Source organism: Dipodomys spectabilis, unplaced genomic scaffold (assembly GCF_019054845.1).
Source record: "Dipodomys spectabilis isolate Male_0828 unplaced genomic scaffold, ASM1905484v1 ptg000365l, whole genome shotgun sequence".
In the NCBI taxonomy this organism is placed as follows: domain Eukaryota; kingdom Metazoa; phylum Chordata; class Mammalia; order Rodentia; family Heteromyidae; genus Dipodomys; species Dipodomys spectabilis.
Genome location: NW_024871042.1, coordinates 14,377,611 through 14,391,780, shown reverse-complemented (window position 1 = coordinate 14,391,780; position 14,170 = coordinate 14,377,611).

Here is a 14,170-nt window from a genome sequence, read left to right as displayed (position 1 = left end):
ATAATCCCAGCTCCTCAGGAAACTGAGATGGGAGAATCAGTTTGAAAACAGCCCAGACAGGAAAGTGAGATTCTTATCTCCATTTAACCATCAACAAGCTAGAAGTGGAGGTGTGGTTTATATAGCAGAGCACAAGCTTTAAGGGAGAAAGCTAAGAGACAGCTCTCAGGTCCTGAATTCTACCTGTTGTACTTACACACACACACACACACACACACACACACACACACACACACGTTGGTCTTTCTTAAAGCTTTCAAGTATGAGCATAGCCACATTCTTTGCAATAGTATTGCTAGAATGGCCTTCACCAATTTCTTGGATCATCATTTGTACTTCAGGCTAGTTTCCCTGCATCCTCCTCTTCTGAACGCTCATTTGAGCGTCCTATAACGCTCACTATAGGTATAACAGCACTATAGGTATTTTAAATATCATTCCTCCAAGCTCTTCTAACCTCTGCCATTGCCCAGTTCTAAAGCACTCTTATATTTTCAAGTATAGTTATAACTATGATCTCGCTCCCCAGTACCAATTTTCTGTGTGAGTCCCCTTTTCTGTTGCTGTAATAAAATACCTGAAGCCAGGTGTGATTTTTTTGTTTGTTTGTTTTTGTATTATTTTTATGTGCAGCCTTTCTATTGTACTGGTAAGAAGTATATATATGAAGCCAGGTGTTTCATAAAGAAAGGAAATCTATTCAGTTCAGCTTTTGCTCAGGCTGGTGAGGGCCTCTTAGCAGGTGGCATCATAATGGTAGGAGAAAGAGCAATACCATGGCAAGACAGACAGAGAATGGGAAGTAGATAGTCTTTTTGTTTTTCTTTTTTAAAAAATAACAATCCAGCCTCCATCAGAAAGAATGACATTGCCCCATTTGTTAGGAAATAGAAAGACTTGGAAAAATTATATTATGTGAAGTAAACCAGGCCCAAAGAAACATAGGTCCCATGGTTTCCCTTATTTGCAATAACGAGTATATGTCTGGGACAAGCAGAAAAGGTCAAAAGCTGACATAGCAAGGCCAAAAATAACTTTCTGAATATTTTTTCTTCTGTATAAGAGAAAAGGACATTTTTCACATATAGTGGGCTATTATTTTGAAAAGAACTTTATCATTGTGTAACTAACAACAATAATTAGCCCTTAATTATACAAAGAATTAATAATTCTTTGTAGGTGGATACATAGAACAAAGGAAATGCAAACAGGTAACTGCATAATTATAACTGGTTTTTTTGCAAAACAAAATTGACGTGAATTTTATGGGTTTTTTCTAAATATACTCATTCTATGGTCATCACAAGGAAAGCAAATGAGGTACTCTGAGTCCTACTCTACTTTCTACACTGCATTACTGTGACTCTGACTTTCTCACAAAGGTGCCAATGATACCATGAAATTGGTATTTCTGTATTGCCAGTGGCTGTTTATATTAGTGAACCTACTGGTTGTTAGTTCTATATTATCTACAGCCAGAATGATGTTCATAACCTCCCACTGATTGTTTTACATCTGCGTATTCATCTTAAGGAAATTACCCCAAAGGAGATAAGGGCCTAAGTACAAAGATATTCATCACTACCGTAATGAGTATATTTAATGACCCAGAGCAAGTAGGGGTACAAGATTTAGAGGTACCAGATATCTTCATGTTCTTAACATTTCTTTTTTTTTTTTTGGTCCAGTCGTGGGGCCTGAACTCTGGGCCAGGGCACTGTCCCTCAGCTCTTCAGCTCAAGGCTAGCACTCTACCACTTGAGCCACAGCACCACTTCTGGCTTTTTTCTTTTTGCTTATGTGGGGCTGAGGAATCGAACCAAGGGCCTTATGCATGCAAGGCAAGCACTCTACCACTGAGCCACCTTCCCAGCCTGTTCTTAACATTTCTGTCTCTCAATTGGATGATATTTGAAGTAGCTATAGAAATCTTCGTGTGTGTGTGTGTGTGTGTGTGTGTGTGTGTGTGTGTGTACAGGTTTCAACCCATGGTCATTTAGCACCCACTAAAATAGTAAAAGCATGTGTCAGAGAGTCCTGTTCATCTCATGGTAGCCAGGAAACAAAGAGAAAGGGAGAGAAAAAGAGAGAAAGGAAAAGGCAAAGGGCCTAATATCTCCTTCAAGGATATGCTTCCTACCCCTTGCCAATGACTTAACTTTCATTCCATTGGGTCTCTGCTTCTAAAGATTCTACCACCTCCCAATAGTACTAAAGTCTGGCGGCCCATGGGTCCCTCGGAAGATATTTAAGATCACACTATAGCAGGAAGAGTATTTGAAAGTCAACAAAACCCCAAGTATCTCTAAGAACCACTTTCATCCCACCACAGTTGAAAGTTTCCAGGCTCCTGTTTTTACCTTCTCAATGCTCTCACCACTTGGAGAAGCAGCTCCTCACCTGCCGCTATTTCTAGATGTGACTTCCAGTCATTCGTGGAGCTCATCCATGTTCTCTACTGAGAGCTCTCTCACTTAGCTTCAGGTGGGAAAATGGTACCTCTTCAGTTCTTCCCTAAGAAATCCTCCCTAATAATAGACTCTGGTCCCTTGTGGCTTCTCAATGCATAAAGTACAGGTGGGTGATGGGCTAGGTGGAAGAATTGTTTTGTTTTCTTTTTGGTGTGAGTTTGGTTCGTATGATTTTTTGAGATAGGATCTCACTAGGTAGGCAGCTTAGGATAGTCTAAAACTCATCAACCTCCTGCCCTAGCCTCCTGAGTGCTAGATCTATAGTGTATCCAGTAATCATGCCCAGCTTTTCAGAATTGCTTTTTGAAGCTCCCTTTACAACAACTACCAGGATGTCTCAGCATCATCCTAACTCAAAACACAGCACATCTCTTTAGAGCATTTACCATGTTCATCCTAGCCACAGTCTGGAAATAGAAAGGCATTGTGTGACAGCAATGAACATTTATTTCAGTAAACCTCAAACAACTCTCACAATTTTCTCAATAGCACAATAGAAAACATACTTCTTAGCAGAGAAAAACCACCTTGAAGTTACTCATGCAAAATGCCTATTATAGCTTATGTTATGGTGGACTGGTTAATCAAATCAAAGTACATTTCTTCTTCTACCTAGAGAATACAATAAAATGGAAATAACTCATTCATAGCCTTCTAATTTGTAGATCGACTCCACTTATGAAACATGACCCTAAGAATTATAATTCTATCAAGATGCAATTTGAACAAATGTACAATCCCTTTAACAACAGCTGTGAAACTAAAAAAGAATTCAGAATGACTTGTGAGCAATGGCAGAGACATTATCATTGTGGTCTCAGCCTTCAGAATAAGATTCTTGAAGGCTAATCAGCCCTGGGGAGCTCACACCTTGGCAACAGAGGTGAAATCCAGTTCCTGGGCAAGGGTCACAAGGTAAGTCCCTTGCTGGATAGAACAGATGCATCTGGAAAGGCCTAGTAAGATTCCCTACAGAAAGCAATCTTGGAACTTTGATTTCTTGCAAAAAGAGAAAACAAAAGCGGTCCCCATTGCATGTAATATTCCCCATGTAGATTCATTCCCAGCATGGAAACTTCAACTTGATGTGATTAAGGACAGAAACTGAACTGGCTTCACTTTCAGATAGGGAAGATGAATCAGGAGTACCTAAACTACCAAAAGCATCTTCAGGATTTGTCCTACAAGGTTAAGTTCTATCTCTATCTATCTATCTATCTATCTATCTATCTATCTATCTATCTATCTATCTGTCTGTCTGTCTGTCTGTCTGTCTGTCTGTCTGTCTGTCTGTCTGTCTTTCTCTGTGTGTGTGTGTCTCTCTCTGTCTCTGTCTCTCTCTCTCTTTCTCTATCTATCTATCTATCTATCTCTTTTTTTGGCCATATACTCAGGGACTTATACTTCCTAGGTAATGTTCTACCACTTGAACCATACCCCTCCCTTTTTGGTTTGTGTGTTTTATTTTTCAGATCCTTAGATCAGGTCTTGTGCTTTTTGCTTCAGCCACCCTCAGTCACAGTCCTCCTACCTACACCTCCTGAGTAGCTAGTATTATAAATATTTACCATCATGTCCAGCTCCAGGCATTATTTTTAGATGTGGACCAACTGCTCCCTCAATATTTGCTGTTGCGTTAAAGCTTATGAGTCCTAATTATGCAAAAACTGCCTTGGATCCCTCAGGTCTTAAGTATCCTTTTCTAAATTCTCAAGTTTAATGTCTCCTTGGCTTGCTTTCTGTCTCCCCTGAGAATTTTCTTCTGCTAAGTCACAGATGTGACTTTGGCCAGCCTAAAATATCCTCTGAAACTGGGAAGTGAGTATCAGAGCAACAGTCTGACATTTCAGAAGAGTCCTTCTACAAGTTCTAGAACTTGGCTGGCTTTCCATCTTGGCGGGGCGGGGGTGGGGGGGGAGCGGGGAACATAGCTTGTGTTTCATCTGAGCTTGAGTCATGCTGTGAACTTTCAGAACTGTGAACTAACTAAATCTCCCTTCTTACAAATCATCCCACCTTAAGTCCTCTGTTGTAGTTACAGAAAATGGACTAATAATACACATGGTCTTAATATACCCCTCTTTCCACAGATACTGAAGTCTTTCAATCTCAGCTTAATACTTGCATTTTCTAATTCCAAAAATGTATTTATTTTGTGATTTTATGAATTGTGCTAGAATTTTTTAGTGATCATTTTTATTCTCTATCTAGTAGAAGATATATTCAAGAGTTCATAAAGGCCAGGTATGGTGGTATACACCTGTAGTCTCAACTACTTGAGATTGAGACCAGCCCAGCCAAAAATTAGTGCGACTGACTCAAAAACAAGCCAGAATGCTGTCATAGCAGTTATTTGGAGATAGAGGTTGAATGATCATAGCTTGAGGCCAACCCAAGAAAAATTAGCAATGTTGTGTCTAAGTAGGCAAACAAACAAAATCCACTAAACTAAAAGCAAAAGGGCTGAGGGCATGCCTCAAGATCTAGAGCACCTGCCTAACAAAGTGTGTGTCCCTGAGTCCAATCACCAGTACTGTGGGGGGATAAAAAAAAAAAAAAGCCAGCATTTGGCTTGGTAGCATCAGCTTCCTCAAAAACTATATTGACTGATCATCAAATACAGTCCAATCCAGAACTTTTTCCTCACCCCCATTTTCTACTGACTTTCACCTTTTCCAAGGACAGCAGCCCAATCTGGCATCTTTCACAGGTATGTTACCCAGACTTAGTCACAGTGGATCTGATATCCATTCTCATGAAGAACTTCTTCTACCCAAGCTTTAGAGCAGTGATTCTCAAAATGTTTCATAGACCCTTTCCTAAGGGCTGAGGAGTCCCCAAAACCCTCTCAGGTGACTGTGAGACCCTCAAAATGATTTCCATTGCCATATTAAGTAAGACAGTATGGTTCCATTTTGTCAATGTTGACACTGTACAAGATGATACAAAACCCATAATGGATAACACTTGTTATACTTGAGTATGAATTAAAGTTGAAGTATCAAGTGGCAAAAGCAGTTGAATTCTTCTTCACCTTGCAATCTCAGTTTTGTTTTGTTTTGTTTTAAATCCAGCTCCTCTTAAAAATGTTCTTGCAGTGTACCAGTGGCGTACACTAATAATCCTCGATACTCAGGAGGCTACGACCTAAGGAGAGCAATGAGAAGCTAGCATGGGCAGGAAAATCCATGAGACTCTTATCTCCAATTAATCACTAAAAAGCTAGAAGTGGAGTTTTAGCTCAACTAGGAGAGTACCAGCCTTGAGAGAAAAAGCTAAGCAAGAACTTGAGACTCGGGCTGGGAAGGTGGTTCAGTGGTAGAGTGCTTGCCTTGCATTCCTGAGGCCCTGGGTTCGATTCTTCAGCACCACATAAGCAAAAAGAAAAAGCCGGAAGTGGCACTGTGGCTCAAGTGGTAGAGCGCTAGCCTTGAGCTGAAGAGCTGAGGGACAGCGCCCAGGCCCAGAGTTCAGGCCCCACAACCGGACCCAGAAAAAAAGAAAAGAACTTGAGACCCTGAGTTTAAGTCCCAGTACTCACGCACACACACACACACAAACACACACACACACACACACACACACACATATCTGCAATCATAATAATAATGATAGTAATAATGACAATAAGGTCCTTGGTGAGAGGCAAAAAATAACTGCTAACTTTACTCAAACTTCATTCCTTACTTCAAGTTGTTGTAGCACCATGAATAATAGAAATGGAAAGTACAAATGAAATACTATGGCGTTCTGAGGTAAGACAATTGCCTAGAGGGAAAGAAAGCACATGAGTAGTTGGTTGAGTTGCAAGCTAAAGTAGCCACTTTCTCAGAGGAAACTAGTTTAGGGAAAAAAAGCACATGAGCAGTTGGTTGAGTTGCAAGCTAAAGTAGCCACTTTCTCAGAGGAAACTAGTTTCACTTGAAATAACATGTAGATACTGGCAGGTATATTCATAAAAGCAAAGTAAGCCTGTCAAAAAAATAAAGAACAAAAACCCAATCATATTTTTTGTCAGTGATAAAATTCAACTTTTCAAGTCAATATTAGGATTTTGTATCTGTCTTTATGAACTTGACAGCTTCCCAAAACTTAAACATCTCCTGATTGACTCAGTGGTGGTACTAACAAATATAATATTTTCATATTTTATAGTAAAATATGTCAGAATTTAGAACATTTTAATAATTCAGTGATCTAATTTTTTTCAAGTGACCAATCACATAAAGGAAAATGATTTTTTCAAACTAAGGAATTTCAATGTAAGAGAATATAAAATTTTCATTGAGAACATGTCAGATTCCATACTGCAACTAACTGTTAATAAACAATTGTCAAGTTTAGTAGCAATAAAAATTTCAGCCAGGTGCTGATGATTCACCCTTATAAATCCCAGTTTGAAGTCAGCCAGAGTAGAAAAGTCTGTGAGATTCTTATCTGCAACTCACCACCAAAAAGCAGAAAGTGGCTCAAGTGGTAAAGGACCAGTTTTGAATGGAAAAATAACTAAGGGACAATGCCCAAGCCCTAGTGCCAGCAACAAAAGAAAAAAGAGAAAGAAAAGAAAAAGAAACTTAGACAAGATTCCTCTCCTAAGCCTGACCCAAAACATTGTACAATAATATATCAAAAGCAGACACAAACATAGGAATCCAGATATTAAGCCAGATCTTTAAATTTTTTGCAAATCTGTAGATCAACATATCTTCTCAGTAATGTTGCTTGGAAACCATGGGGTAATTTTTATCAATGTTTTATTTTAAAATGCAAGTTTATAAAATAAACACAAACAAAAGTATGATAAATACAGTAGTGAATATCTTCCTTAAAATTTCTCAATTTCTAATATTGTAAATATCTATAGCCATCACACACATAAACAGAAGTCCTTTGAGATTCTCAATATAATTTTTTCATGTGCCAGTACTGGGACTTGAATTCAGGACCTGGGCATTGTCCCTTAGCTATTTGTTCAAGACTGACATTCTACCGCTTGAGCCACAACTTCACGTCTGGCTTTTTGCTGGAAAAATTATCTTAATTATCCAAATATCTTAACTGGAGATAAGAATCTCACAGATTTTCTTTCCTAGGCTGCCCTCAAACCACAAACCTTAAATCTCAGCCTCCTGACCAGCTAGGATTACAGGAGTGAGCCATTAGCATCCTGGCTGCCAGGGTCCTTGATAATTGTTAACATTATAAAAGATGCTTCTAAGAAAGCTTGAGAATTGCTGCCTTAGAATCCTTGAAATGTTCTTTTGCTGTTCTTTCAGTACCTCATGAACTCATCTTCGGCTTTCGGGAAAATATACATATTCATTGCTGTGTATTAAATGCTGAAAATCCTCCTAAGACCAATGTGTTAAAGACATGCTCCCCATTGTGGATGAAATTGTGGAAACATTAGGAGATGGGGTCTAGTGAGAGGTCTCTGAAGCAATGCCCTTAAAGGGATAGTATCATCCTTTGTCCCTTACACCTTTTGTTCTCCCCCCTCCCTGACTGGAGATATGAGCACTCCCTTTAACACACACACCCACCATGATCTGCCCACTTTATCAGAGGCCAAACCAAAGGATACTACCTTTGGTTAGACTTGAACCTCCAGAAATGTAGCATCTTCTCCACCCTTTCTAAGAGTCCTATGCCTGAAGTTTCCTTACAGTGATGCAAAGCTGACAGATACATCTGCTGACGCCTTTCCTTAATTCTGTCATTACTTGCTCTTCACCTCTCCAACATAATTTTAAGAGGATTTTGGCTTCTGGTTGGCTCTTGAAACCTCTTCTAGTGACCGTGTGTGCTCACCTTCTGGACATTTGGGTTTCTCTTTCTTCAGCTCTACACTGTTAGGTCTATTTTAACCTCGAGAAGGACCTTTCTAGATTCTTTTATTATTTGCCTCCAGGTTTAACATTCCTGGTAACTTATTCACACAACCAACTCCCATCAAAAAGAATTCCAATGTTTTATCATCTCTCAACAGTCCTGAGCTCAAGAAATTTGCTGTATGTAGGCCAGAAAAAGTATGGTGAGCGCTTGTTCCTACTTTTGAAAGTCGACTTTTGTCTCCCATACCCTCTCCTGAGGCTCACGGCTAAGGGGCTGGACCTGGCCTTGCTCTTCCAGGCAGAGCTCTCAGCCCTGAGCAGCATTTCCTGTATGGCCTCTGGTGACACTTTGTAGACATCAACAGACCCTTTCTACAAAAGGAAAGCCCCAGGTTGCCAGAGCCCAGCCACCTCAACATAATCCCAGGCATCTCGCCAAGTGTCCTGAAGAACACAAGCCAGCACCCAGAAACAAGAACACCCCAGCCATAGGAAGGAAACAGGCAGAGTATATGGAACACATCAGAGTTGTCTCCAGTTTTCTGAGTCATAGCTCACCAATGGGGAATGAGAAGTTCTTCATGGTCAAGGGGCAAGCTGCCCTGGGGCTCAGTGACCAGGTCTCTCCAAACATGTGAGACCTTCCTCTGTAGTAAAGGACTTGATTGCTTGGAGCTTGGGCCCCTTGTCCTATAATCCTGGAGTTGTGCTTCTGCTGAGGAGGTCACTGGGCTTTTCCCCTCCTCTGTTCAGGGTCTTTTGTGAAAGCATCTACAATATGTGAATCAGAAGGACAGGAGGGCCTTGTGAGAATTGTCAGTGGCCTGTACAATGGCAGCTATGTCTGTTTCTCCTTTCATTTCTGTCCATTTTGCTTCCACTGTACAGTTACTCTATCACTACATGGGTATGGGTTTATGATCATTTGATCTTCCTGGCATAACTGTGGTCAACCGCCTTTATCTATCTCTGGTAAGTGCCTTTTCTCATGATTCTATTCTTCTACATTAATAAGATCTGACTTAGTACTTGCCTTGCATATTGTTGCCCACTGAACCTGCCTGTTCTGAGAAAGTTTATCTCACATAAATAGGCAACTTGGCCCTTACCTTTTTTTTAATGTTTCTAATTGTGAAAATACTGTACAGAGGGATTACAGTTACATGAGCAAGGTAATGAGTACATTTCTTATCAAGCATTGTTGCCTTCTCCTTCGTTTCCCCCTACCATCCCTTTACCCCACCTCCACAACTACACTCCCCGCTTCCCACCTCCCCTCCACCCCAATCCACCCCTCCCTAAATTGTAAAGTTCGTTTTTCAACATAGTGTCTTGTACATCTCATTGTTGCAATGGGTCAATCTGTATCCCTATTTAAACATTCTGTTTTTCCCTTCCTCTCCCCAAATTATACCAACATCAAATACAGTGAAAACAGGGGTTATAACATAGGGTAGGAACATACAAAGCAACAAAAAAATCACATGGTACCTTATAAATATGTTAGAAACAATAGCAAGAAAGAAAAAAAACCACTTGTGTCCCTATCTTGGGAGTTCATTTCCCTTAACAGCATCTTATCTAACCTTTTCTGCTTGTCCCAGACATATACTAGTTATTACAAATAAGGGAAACCATGGGACCTATGTTTCTTTGGGCCTGGCTTACTTCGCTTAATATAATTTTTGCAAAATCTTTCCATTTCCTAACAAATGGGGCAATGTCATTCTTTCTGATGGAGACATAGAATTCCATTGTGCATATATACCACATTTTCTTGATCCATTCATCTACTGAGGGGCATCTGGGTTGGTTCCATATCTTAGCTATGGTAAATAATGCTGCAATAAACATAGTTGTGCTGGTAGCTTTAATATGGTCTTGTTTGTGATCATTTGGGTAAATGCCCAAAAGTAGGATTGCTGAGTCATAGGGGAGCTCTATGTGAAGTTTTTTGAGAAACCTCCATACTACTTTTCAAAGTGGTTGAACAAGTTTACACTCCCACCAACAATGCAGTAAGGTTCCCTTCTGTCCACATCCCCTCCACCATCTGTTGTTATTAGAGTTCTAACTGGGGTGAGGTGGAATCTCAATGTTGTTTTGATTTGCATTTCTTTTATGGCTAGAGCGGTTGAGCATTTCTTCATTTGCCATTCTTATTTCCTCTTCAGAGAAGTTTCTCTTTAAGTCTTTAGCCCACTTATTTATTGGGCAGTTGTTTCTTTGAGGATTTATTGCTGGGGGATTTAATTTTTTGAGTTCCAGGTATATTTTAGATATGAGACCCTTGTCCATTGTCTGGCTAGTGAAGCTCTTCTCCCAATCCATGGGCTTTCTATTGATCTTGCTAACTATGCCAGTGCTGGAGGAATATCAATACCAAATTTCAAACTCTACTACAAAGCCATAGTAATCAAAACAGCTTGGTACTGGCACAAGAACAGACCTCAAGACCAATGGAATAGAATTGACAACCCAGAAATGAACCTACAGACTATAGCCACCTAATCTTCAATAAAGGAGCTAAAAAAAATAGAATGGAAGAAAGACAGCCTCTTCAGTAAATGGTGCTGGCAAAATTGGTTAATCACCTGTAGAAAACTAAAGCTAGATCCTTATATATCACCCTGTACCAGAATCAACTCCAAATGGATCAAAGACCTCAGAGTCAAAGCAGACACCCTGAAAACATTACAGGAAGGAATAGGAGAAACCCTAGGTCTCCTTGGCACAGGCCAAAATTTTCTTAAACACAACAAATCAAAGCAAGTTTGGACAAATGGGATTGCACGAAGCTGCAGAGCTTCTGCATGGCAAAGGACATGCTAGCAAGATCCTTACCTTTTTTTTAACCTAAGATTCCTTGCCTTTTCTATGGAATATCTAGTCTATTCTATTCAATGTCATTGTTGATATGGTGGAATTTCCTCCTTTTCATAATTTCCTGTCTTCTTTTGGATGAATTAGGCTTCATTATGTTTTGTTGTTGTAGATTTCTACAATGGCATATTTTGTTATTTTTACTTACTGATCCAGACATTAGAATACGGATCTGTATCCAGCACAGTAAAATTAATTAAACTATTTTATGAACAATTTAGAAAAATTATGACAGTCTAATTATATGTGACCCCTCCCCTAGCCTCATAAATTACTTCTACATATGTTAAAATCTCACACTATATTTGTATTGCTTCACATTAAGTAGTTGTACAAAGGAGTTGTCATTCAGCAAAGCAGTTTATGAATCATTACTTCTTGCTCAATGTCACCCTTTTCAACATTTTTACCCACCCCTCCCAACCCATCCTTTCCCTCAGTTTTCTTAATTTTGTAGGATACACATTGAATTTTTTACTACATTCTCCTCCCTTCTTTTCTTCATTCTTCTACCCTCTCTCCTTGACTACACTCTACCCCTAACAAGTTTTATGGTGTTTATTTTTTTGAGCTATGATTTCACTTTTCTAAGGAATTATACTATTTGAGTTCTCCCCAGAATCTGCTGTATTTCAGTTAATACATTTGTGGATACTTGCATTATTGCTTTATTTTAAATTCTCAATAATATTTTAAAGAAGGTACATATAGACATACATTCACATTATAAATGCAATGTGTATGTGAATAAACATTACATACAATTATATACAATTGTTATACATAATTATCTATGCTAATTAAACATTATTAATGTATTATTAAATATATAATTACATAAATTAATATATTTATATTATGTACCATTATTTCTGTTAAGAAATATGCCATCATTCTGTAAGTAATGTCATCTCCTTCAGAGTAATTTCATGATTTCCCTATTTTTTTGAAAGTTAACTATAATTGTCTGAGGTTTATTTTTAATTTGGTCTGTTTCAGTTGTGGATCATTGATATTCTTGAATCTCAGTGTTGCTAGGTTGGTAGTATACATAGGTTGTCTGTCACCAGTTTCTTCGTTTGCCCCATTTTATCTTATTCTCTGTCCCCACCCCCACCTCTAATATACATATTACACCCGAATATTAGTTCATTTGATGGTTCCCAATGTCTCCACTGTTCTTTCAGCTTTATTATTGTTCTTAGCTTTTATAATCTTATTAGCCTTTCTCTATGTTCATTGACCTTTCCTGCTATTAGAAAAGGTCATTTCAATTATTTAAATCAATTCTGACAAATAGCTTTCAATCCTATCATTCCTAGCATTCCTTTTATCCTAAAAAAATATTGTATTGTAAAGATGTTGTGTAGAGGGGGTTACAGGTATATGAATAAGGTAATGAGTACATTCTTTGTCCCTCCTTTGTTTTTTTCCTAATATCCCTCCCCTAGAATTCCTTTTAATATTTTCCTTTTCTTTGAAATTTTCTATTTACTTACACAGGTTATCCATCTTTCCCTTAGAAAGATTTTCACATATTTAAAATAGCTCTTTTTAAGTCAAAGTCTGCTAATTCCAACTTCAGAGCCATATATGAATCTAACCTATTTTAATTCTGGTTTCTGTGGATTATGGGTCACATTTTTCTACTTTATCTCATAAGTTGCATTTTTTTATTGAATACAAAGGAACAATTGAAGCAGAAGAAGATGCTACAATCCCAAAACACAGACCCCGGGACATATTCAGGCTGCTAGAGTGGGGGTGGACAATAGGGAACCCACTGAGTCTATGTGGAGCCTTTGTGGGCAGCTCATTAGGCATGAGTCAGCCTAGGTCCATGAAGCAGCACAGGAGCCCTGAGCATCATGAAGACTCCAGAAACCTGTGCTCTGACCTCTCTGTCCATCTGCCAGCTTTTGTATTTGGGGCTGAATTTTATTTGCTCTAAAACCAATTTCTTCATTTTCTTTCTAAATTGGAGACTCTTTAAATGCCTAGAAAGAAGAAAATGGTCATGTTAGCTATGGGAAAATCAATAACAAAATTGTATGCACTGATTTAAGAAGCAGTTCTAAGGCAAAATATTTAACATGTAATGAAAATTTAAAAAAAAAAATAACAAGTGTCATTTGCATTAAGTACATAACAAGCTGTTTGAAAAGACAACCTAAGTCGTCAGAAGCAAAATGTAGACAGCTCAGAAGTAACAATCCTTCATCTTAGCTTACAAAGGCGAATCTAAAACAGGAAGGGGTCGGCTGCCTTCTCCCCTAAGGCCCAAATAAAAAGGAACTGAATTAAGAAGACTTTTGACTGTCAAGCTGTAAAGTGATATCTAAAATGGAAGTAGAAAAGAGGAAAAATCCAGCCGCAGAATGGTCTGGCTTTGCCCACAGGTTCCTCATTAACTGACAATAAAGCCCTCCAACATCCCAGAATAAGCCATTTTGGTGTCTACTACTGTTGTGATCAGGCTGGGGCTGCTCATAAAGGAAAGCAGCAGCATTTTCCCCTATGACCATTCAAACTCAGATAGGGAAAACCAGCTTGAACTAAACGGCCCCTAACGTGCTTTTCAGTCCTCTAACTTTGTCATTTCTGCATTAAAAACATTAAGAAAAACTTAATATCTTTTCTAATCCTTTTCTAACCCACACACATACAATTTCAGACTGGAAAAGGAAATTTTCTTTCTACACGTATCCCTTTACTTCTCTCAGTGACATGAAGCTGAGATTTTAGTAGGTCAGCTGACATTGTGGTAAGGTAAGAAAATGGAGAAGCCACATTTTGAGAGGTCAAATCTTGGAGACTCTAGGAAAAGGCCAGTGATTGCATTATAGACTCCTGTCTCAAAGACCAGCAGCCAGCAAATACACTTAACACTGTGAAACTGAGCCATGAAAGCTGGAGAAGAAAGAAAGAATAAAAACAATACCAACAAACCAATTCAGCTCCGATGAAGAGCTGAATTGGGAT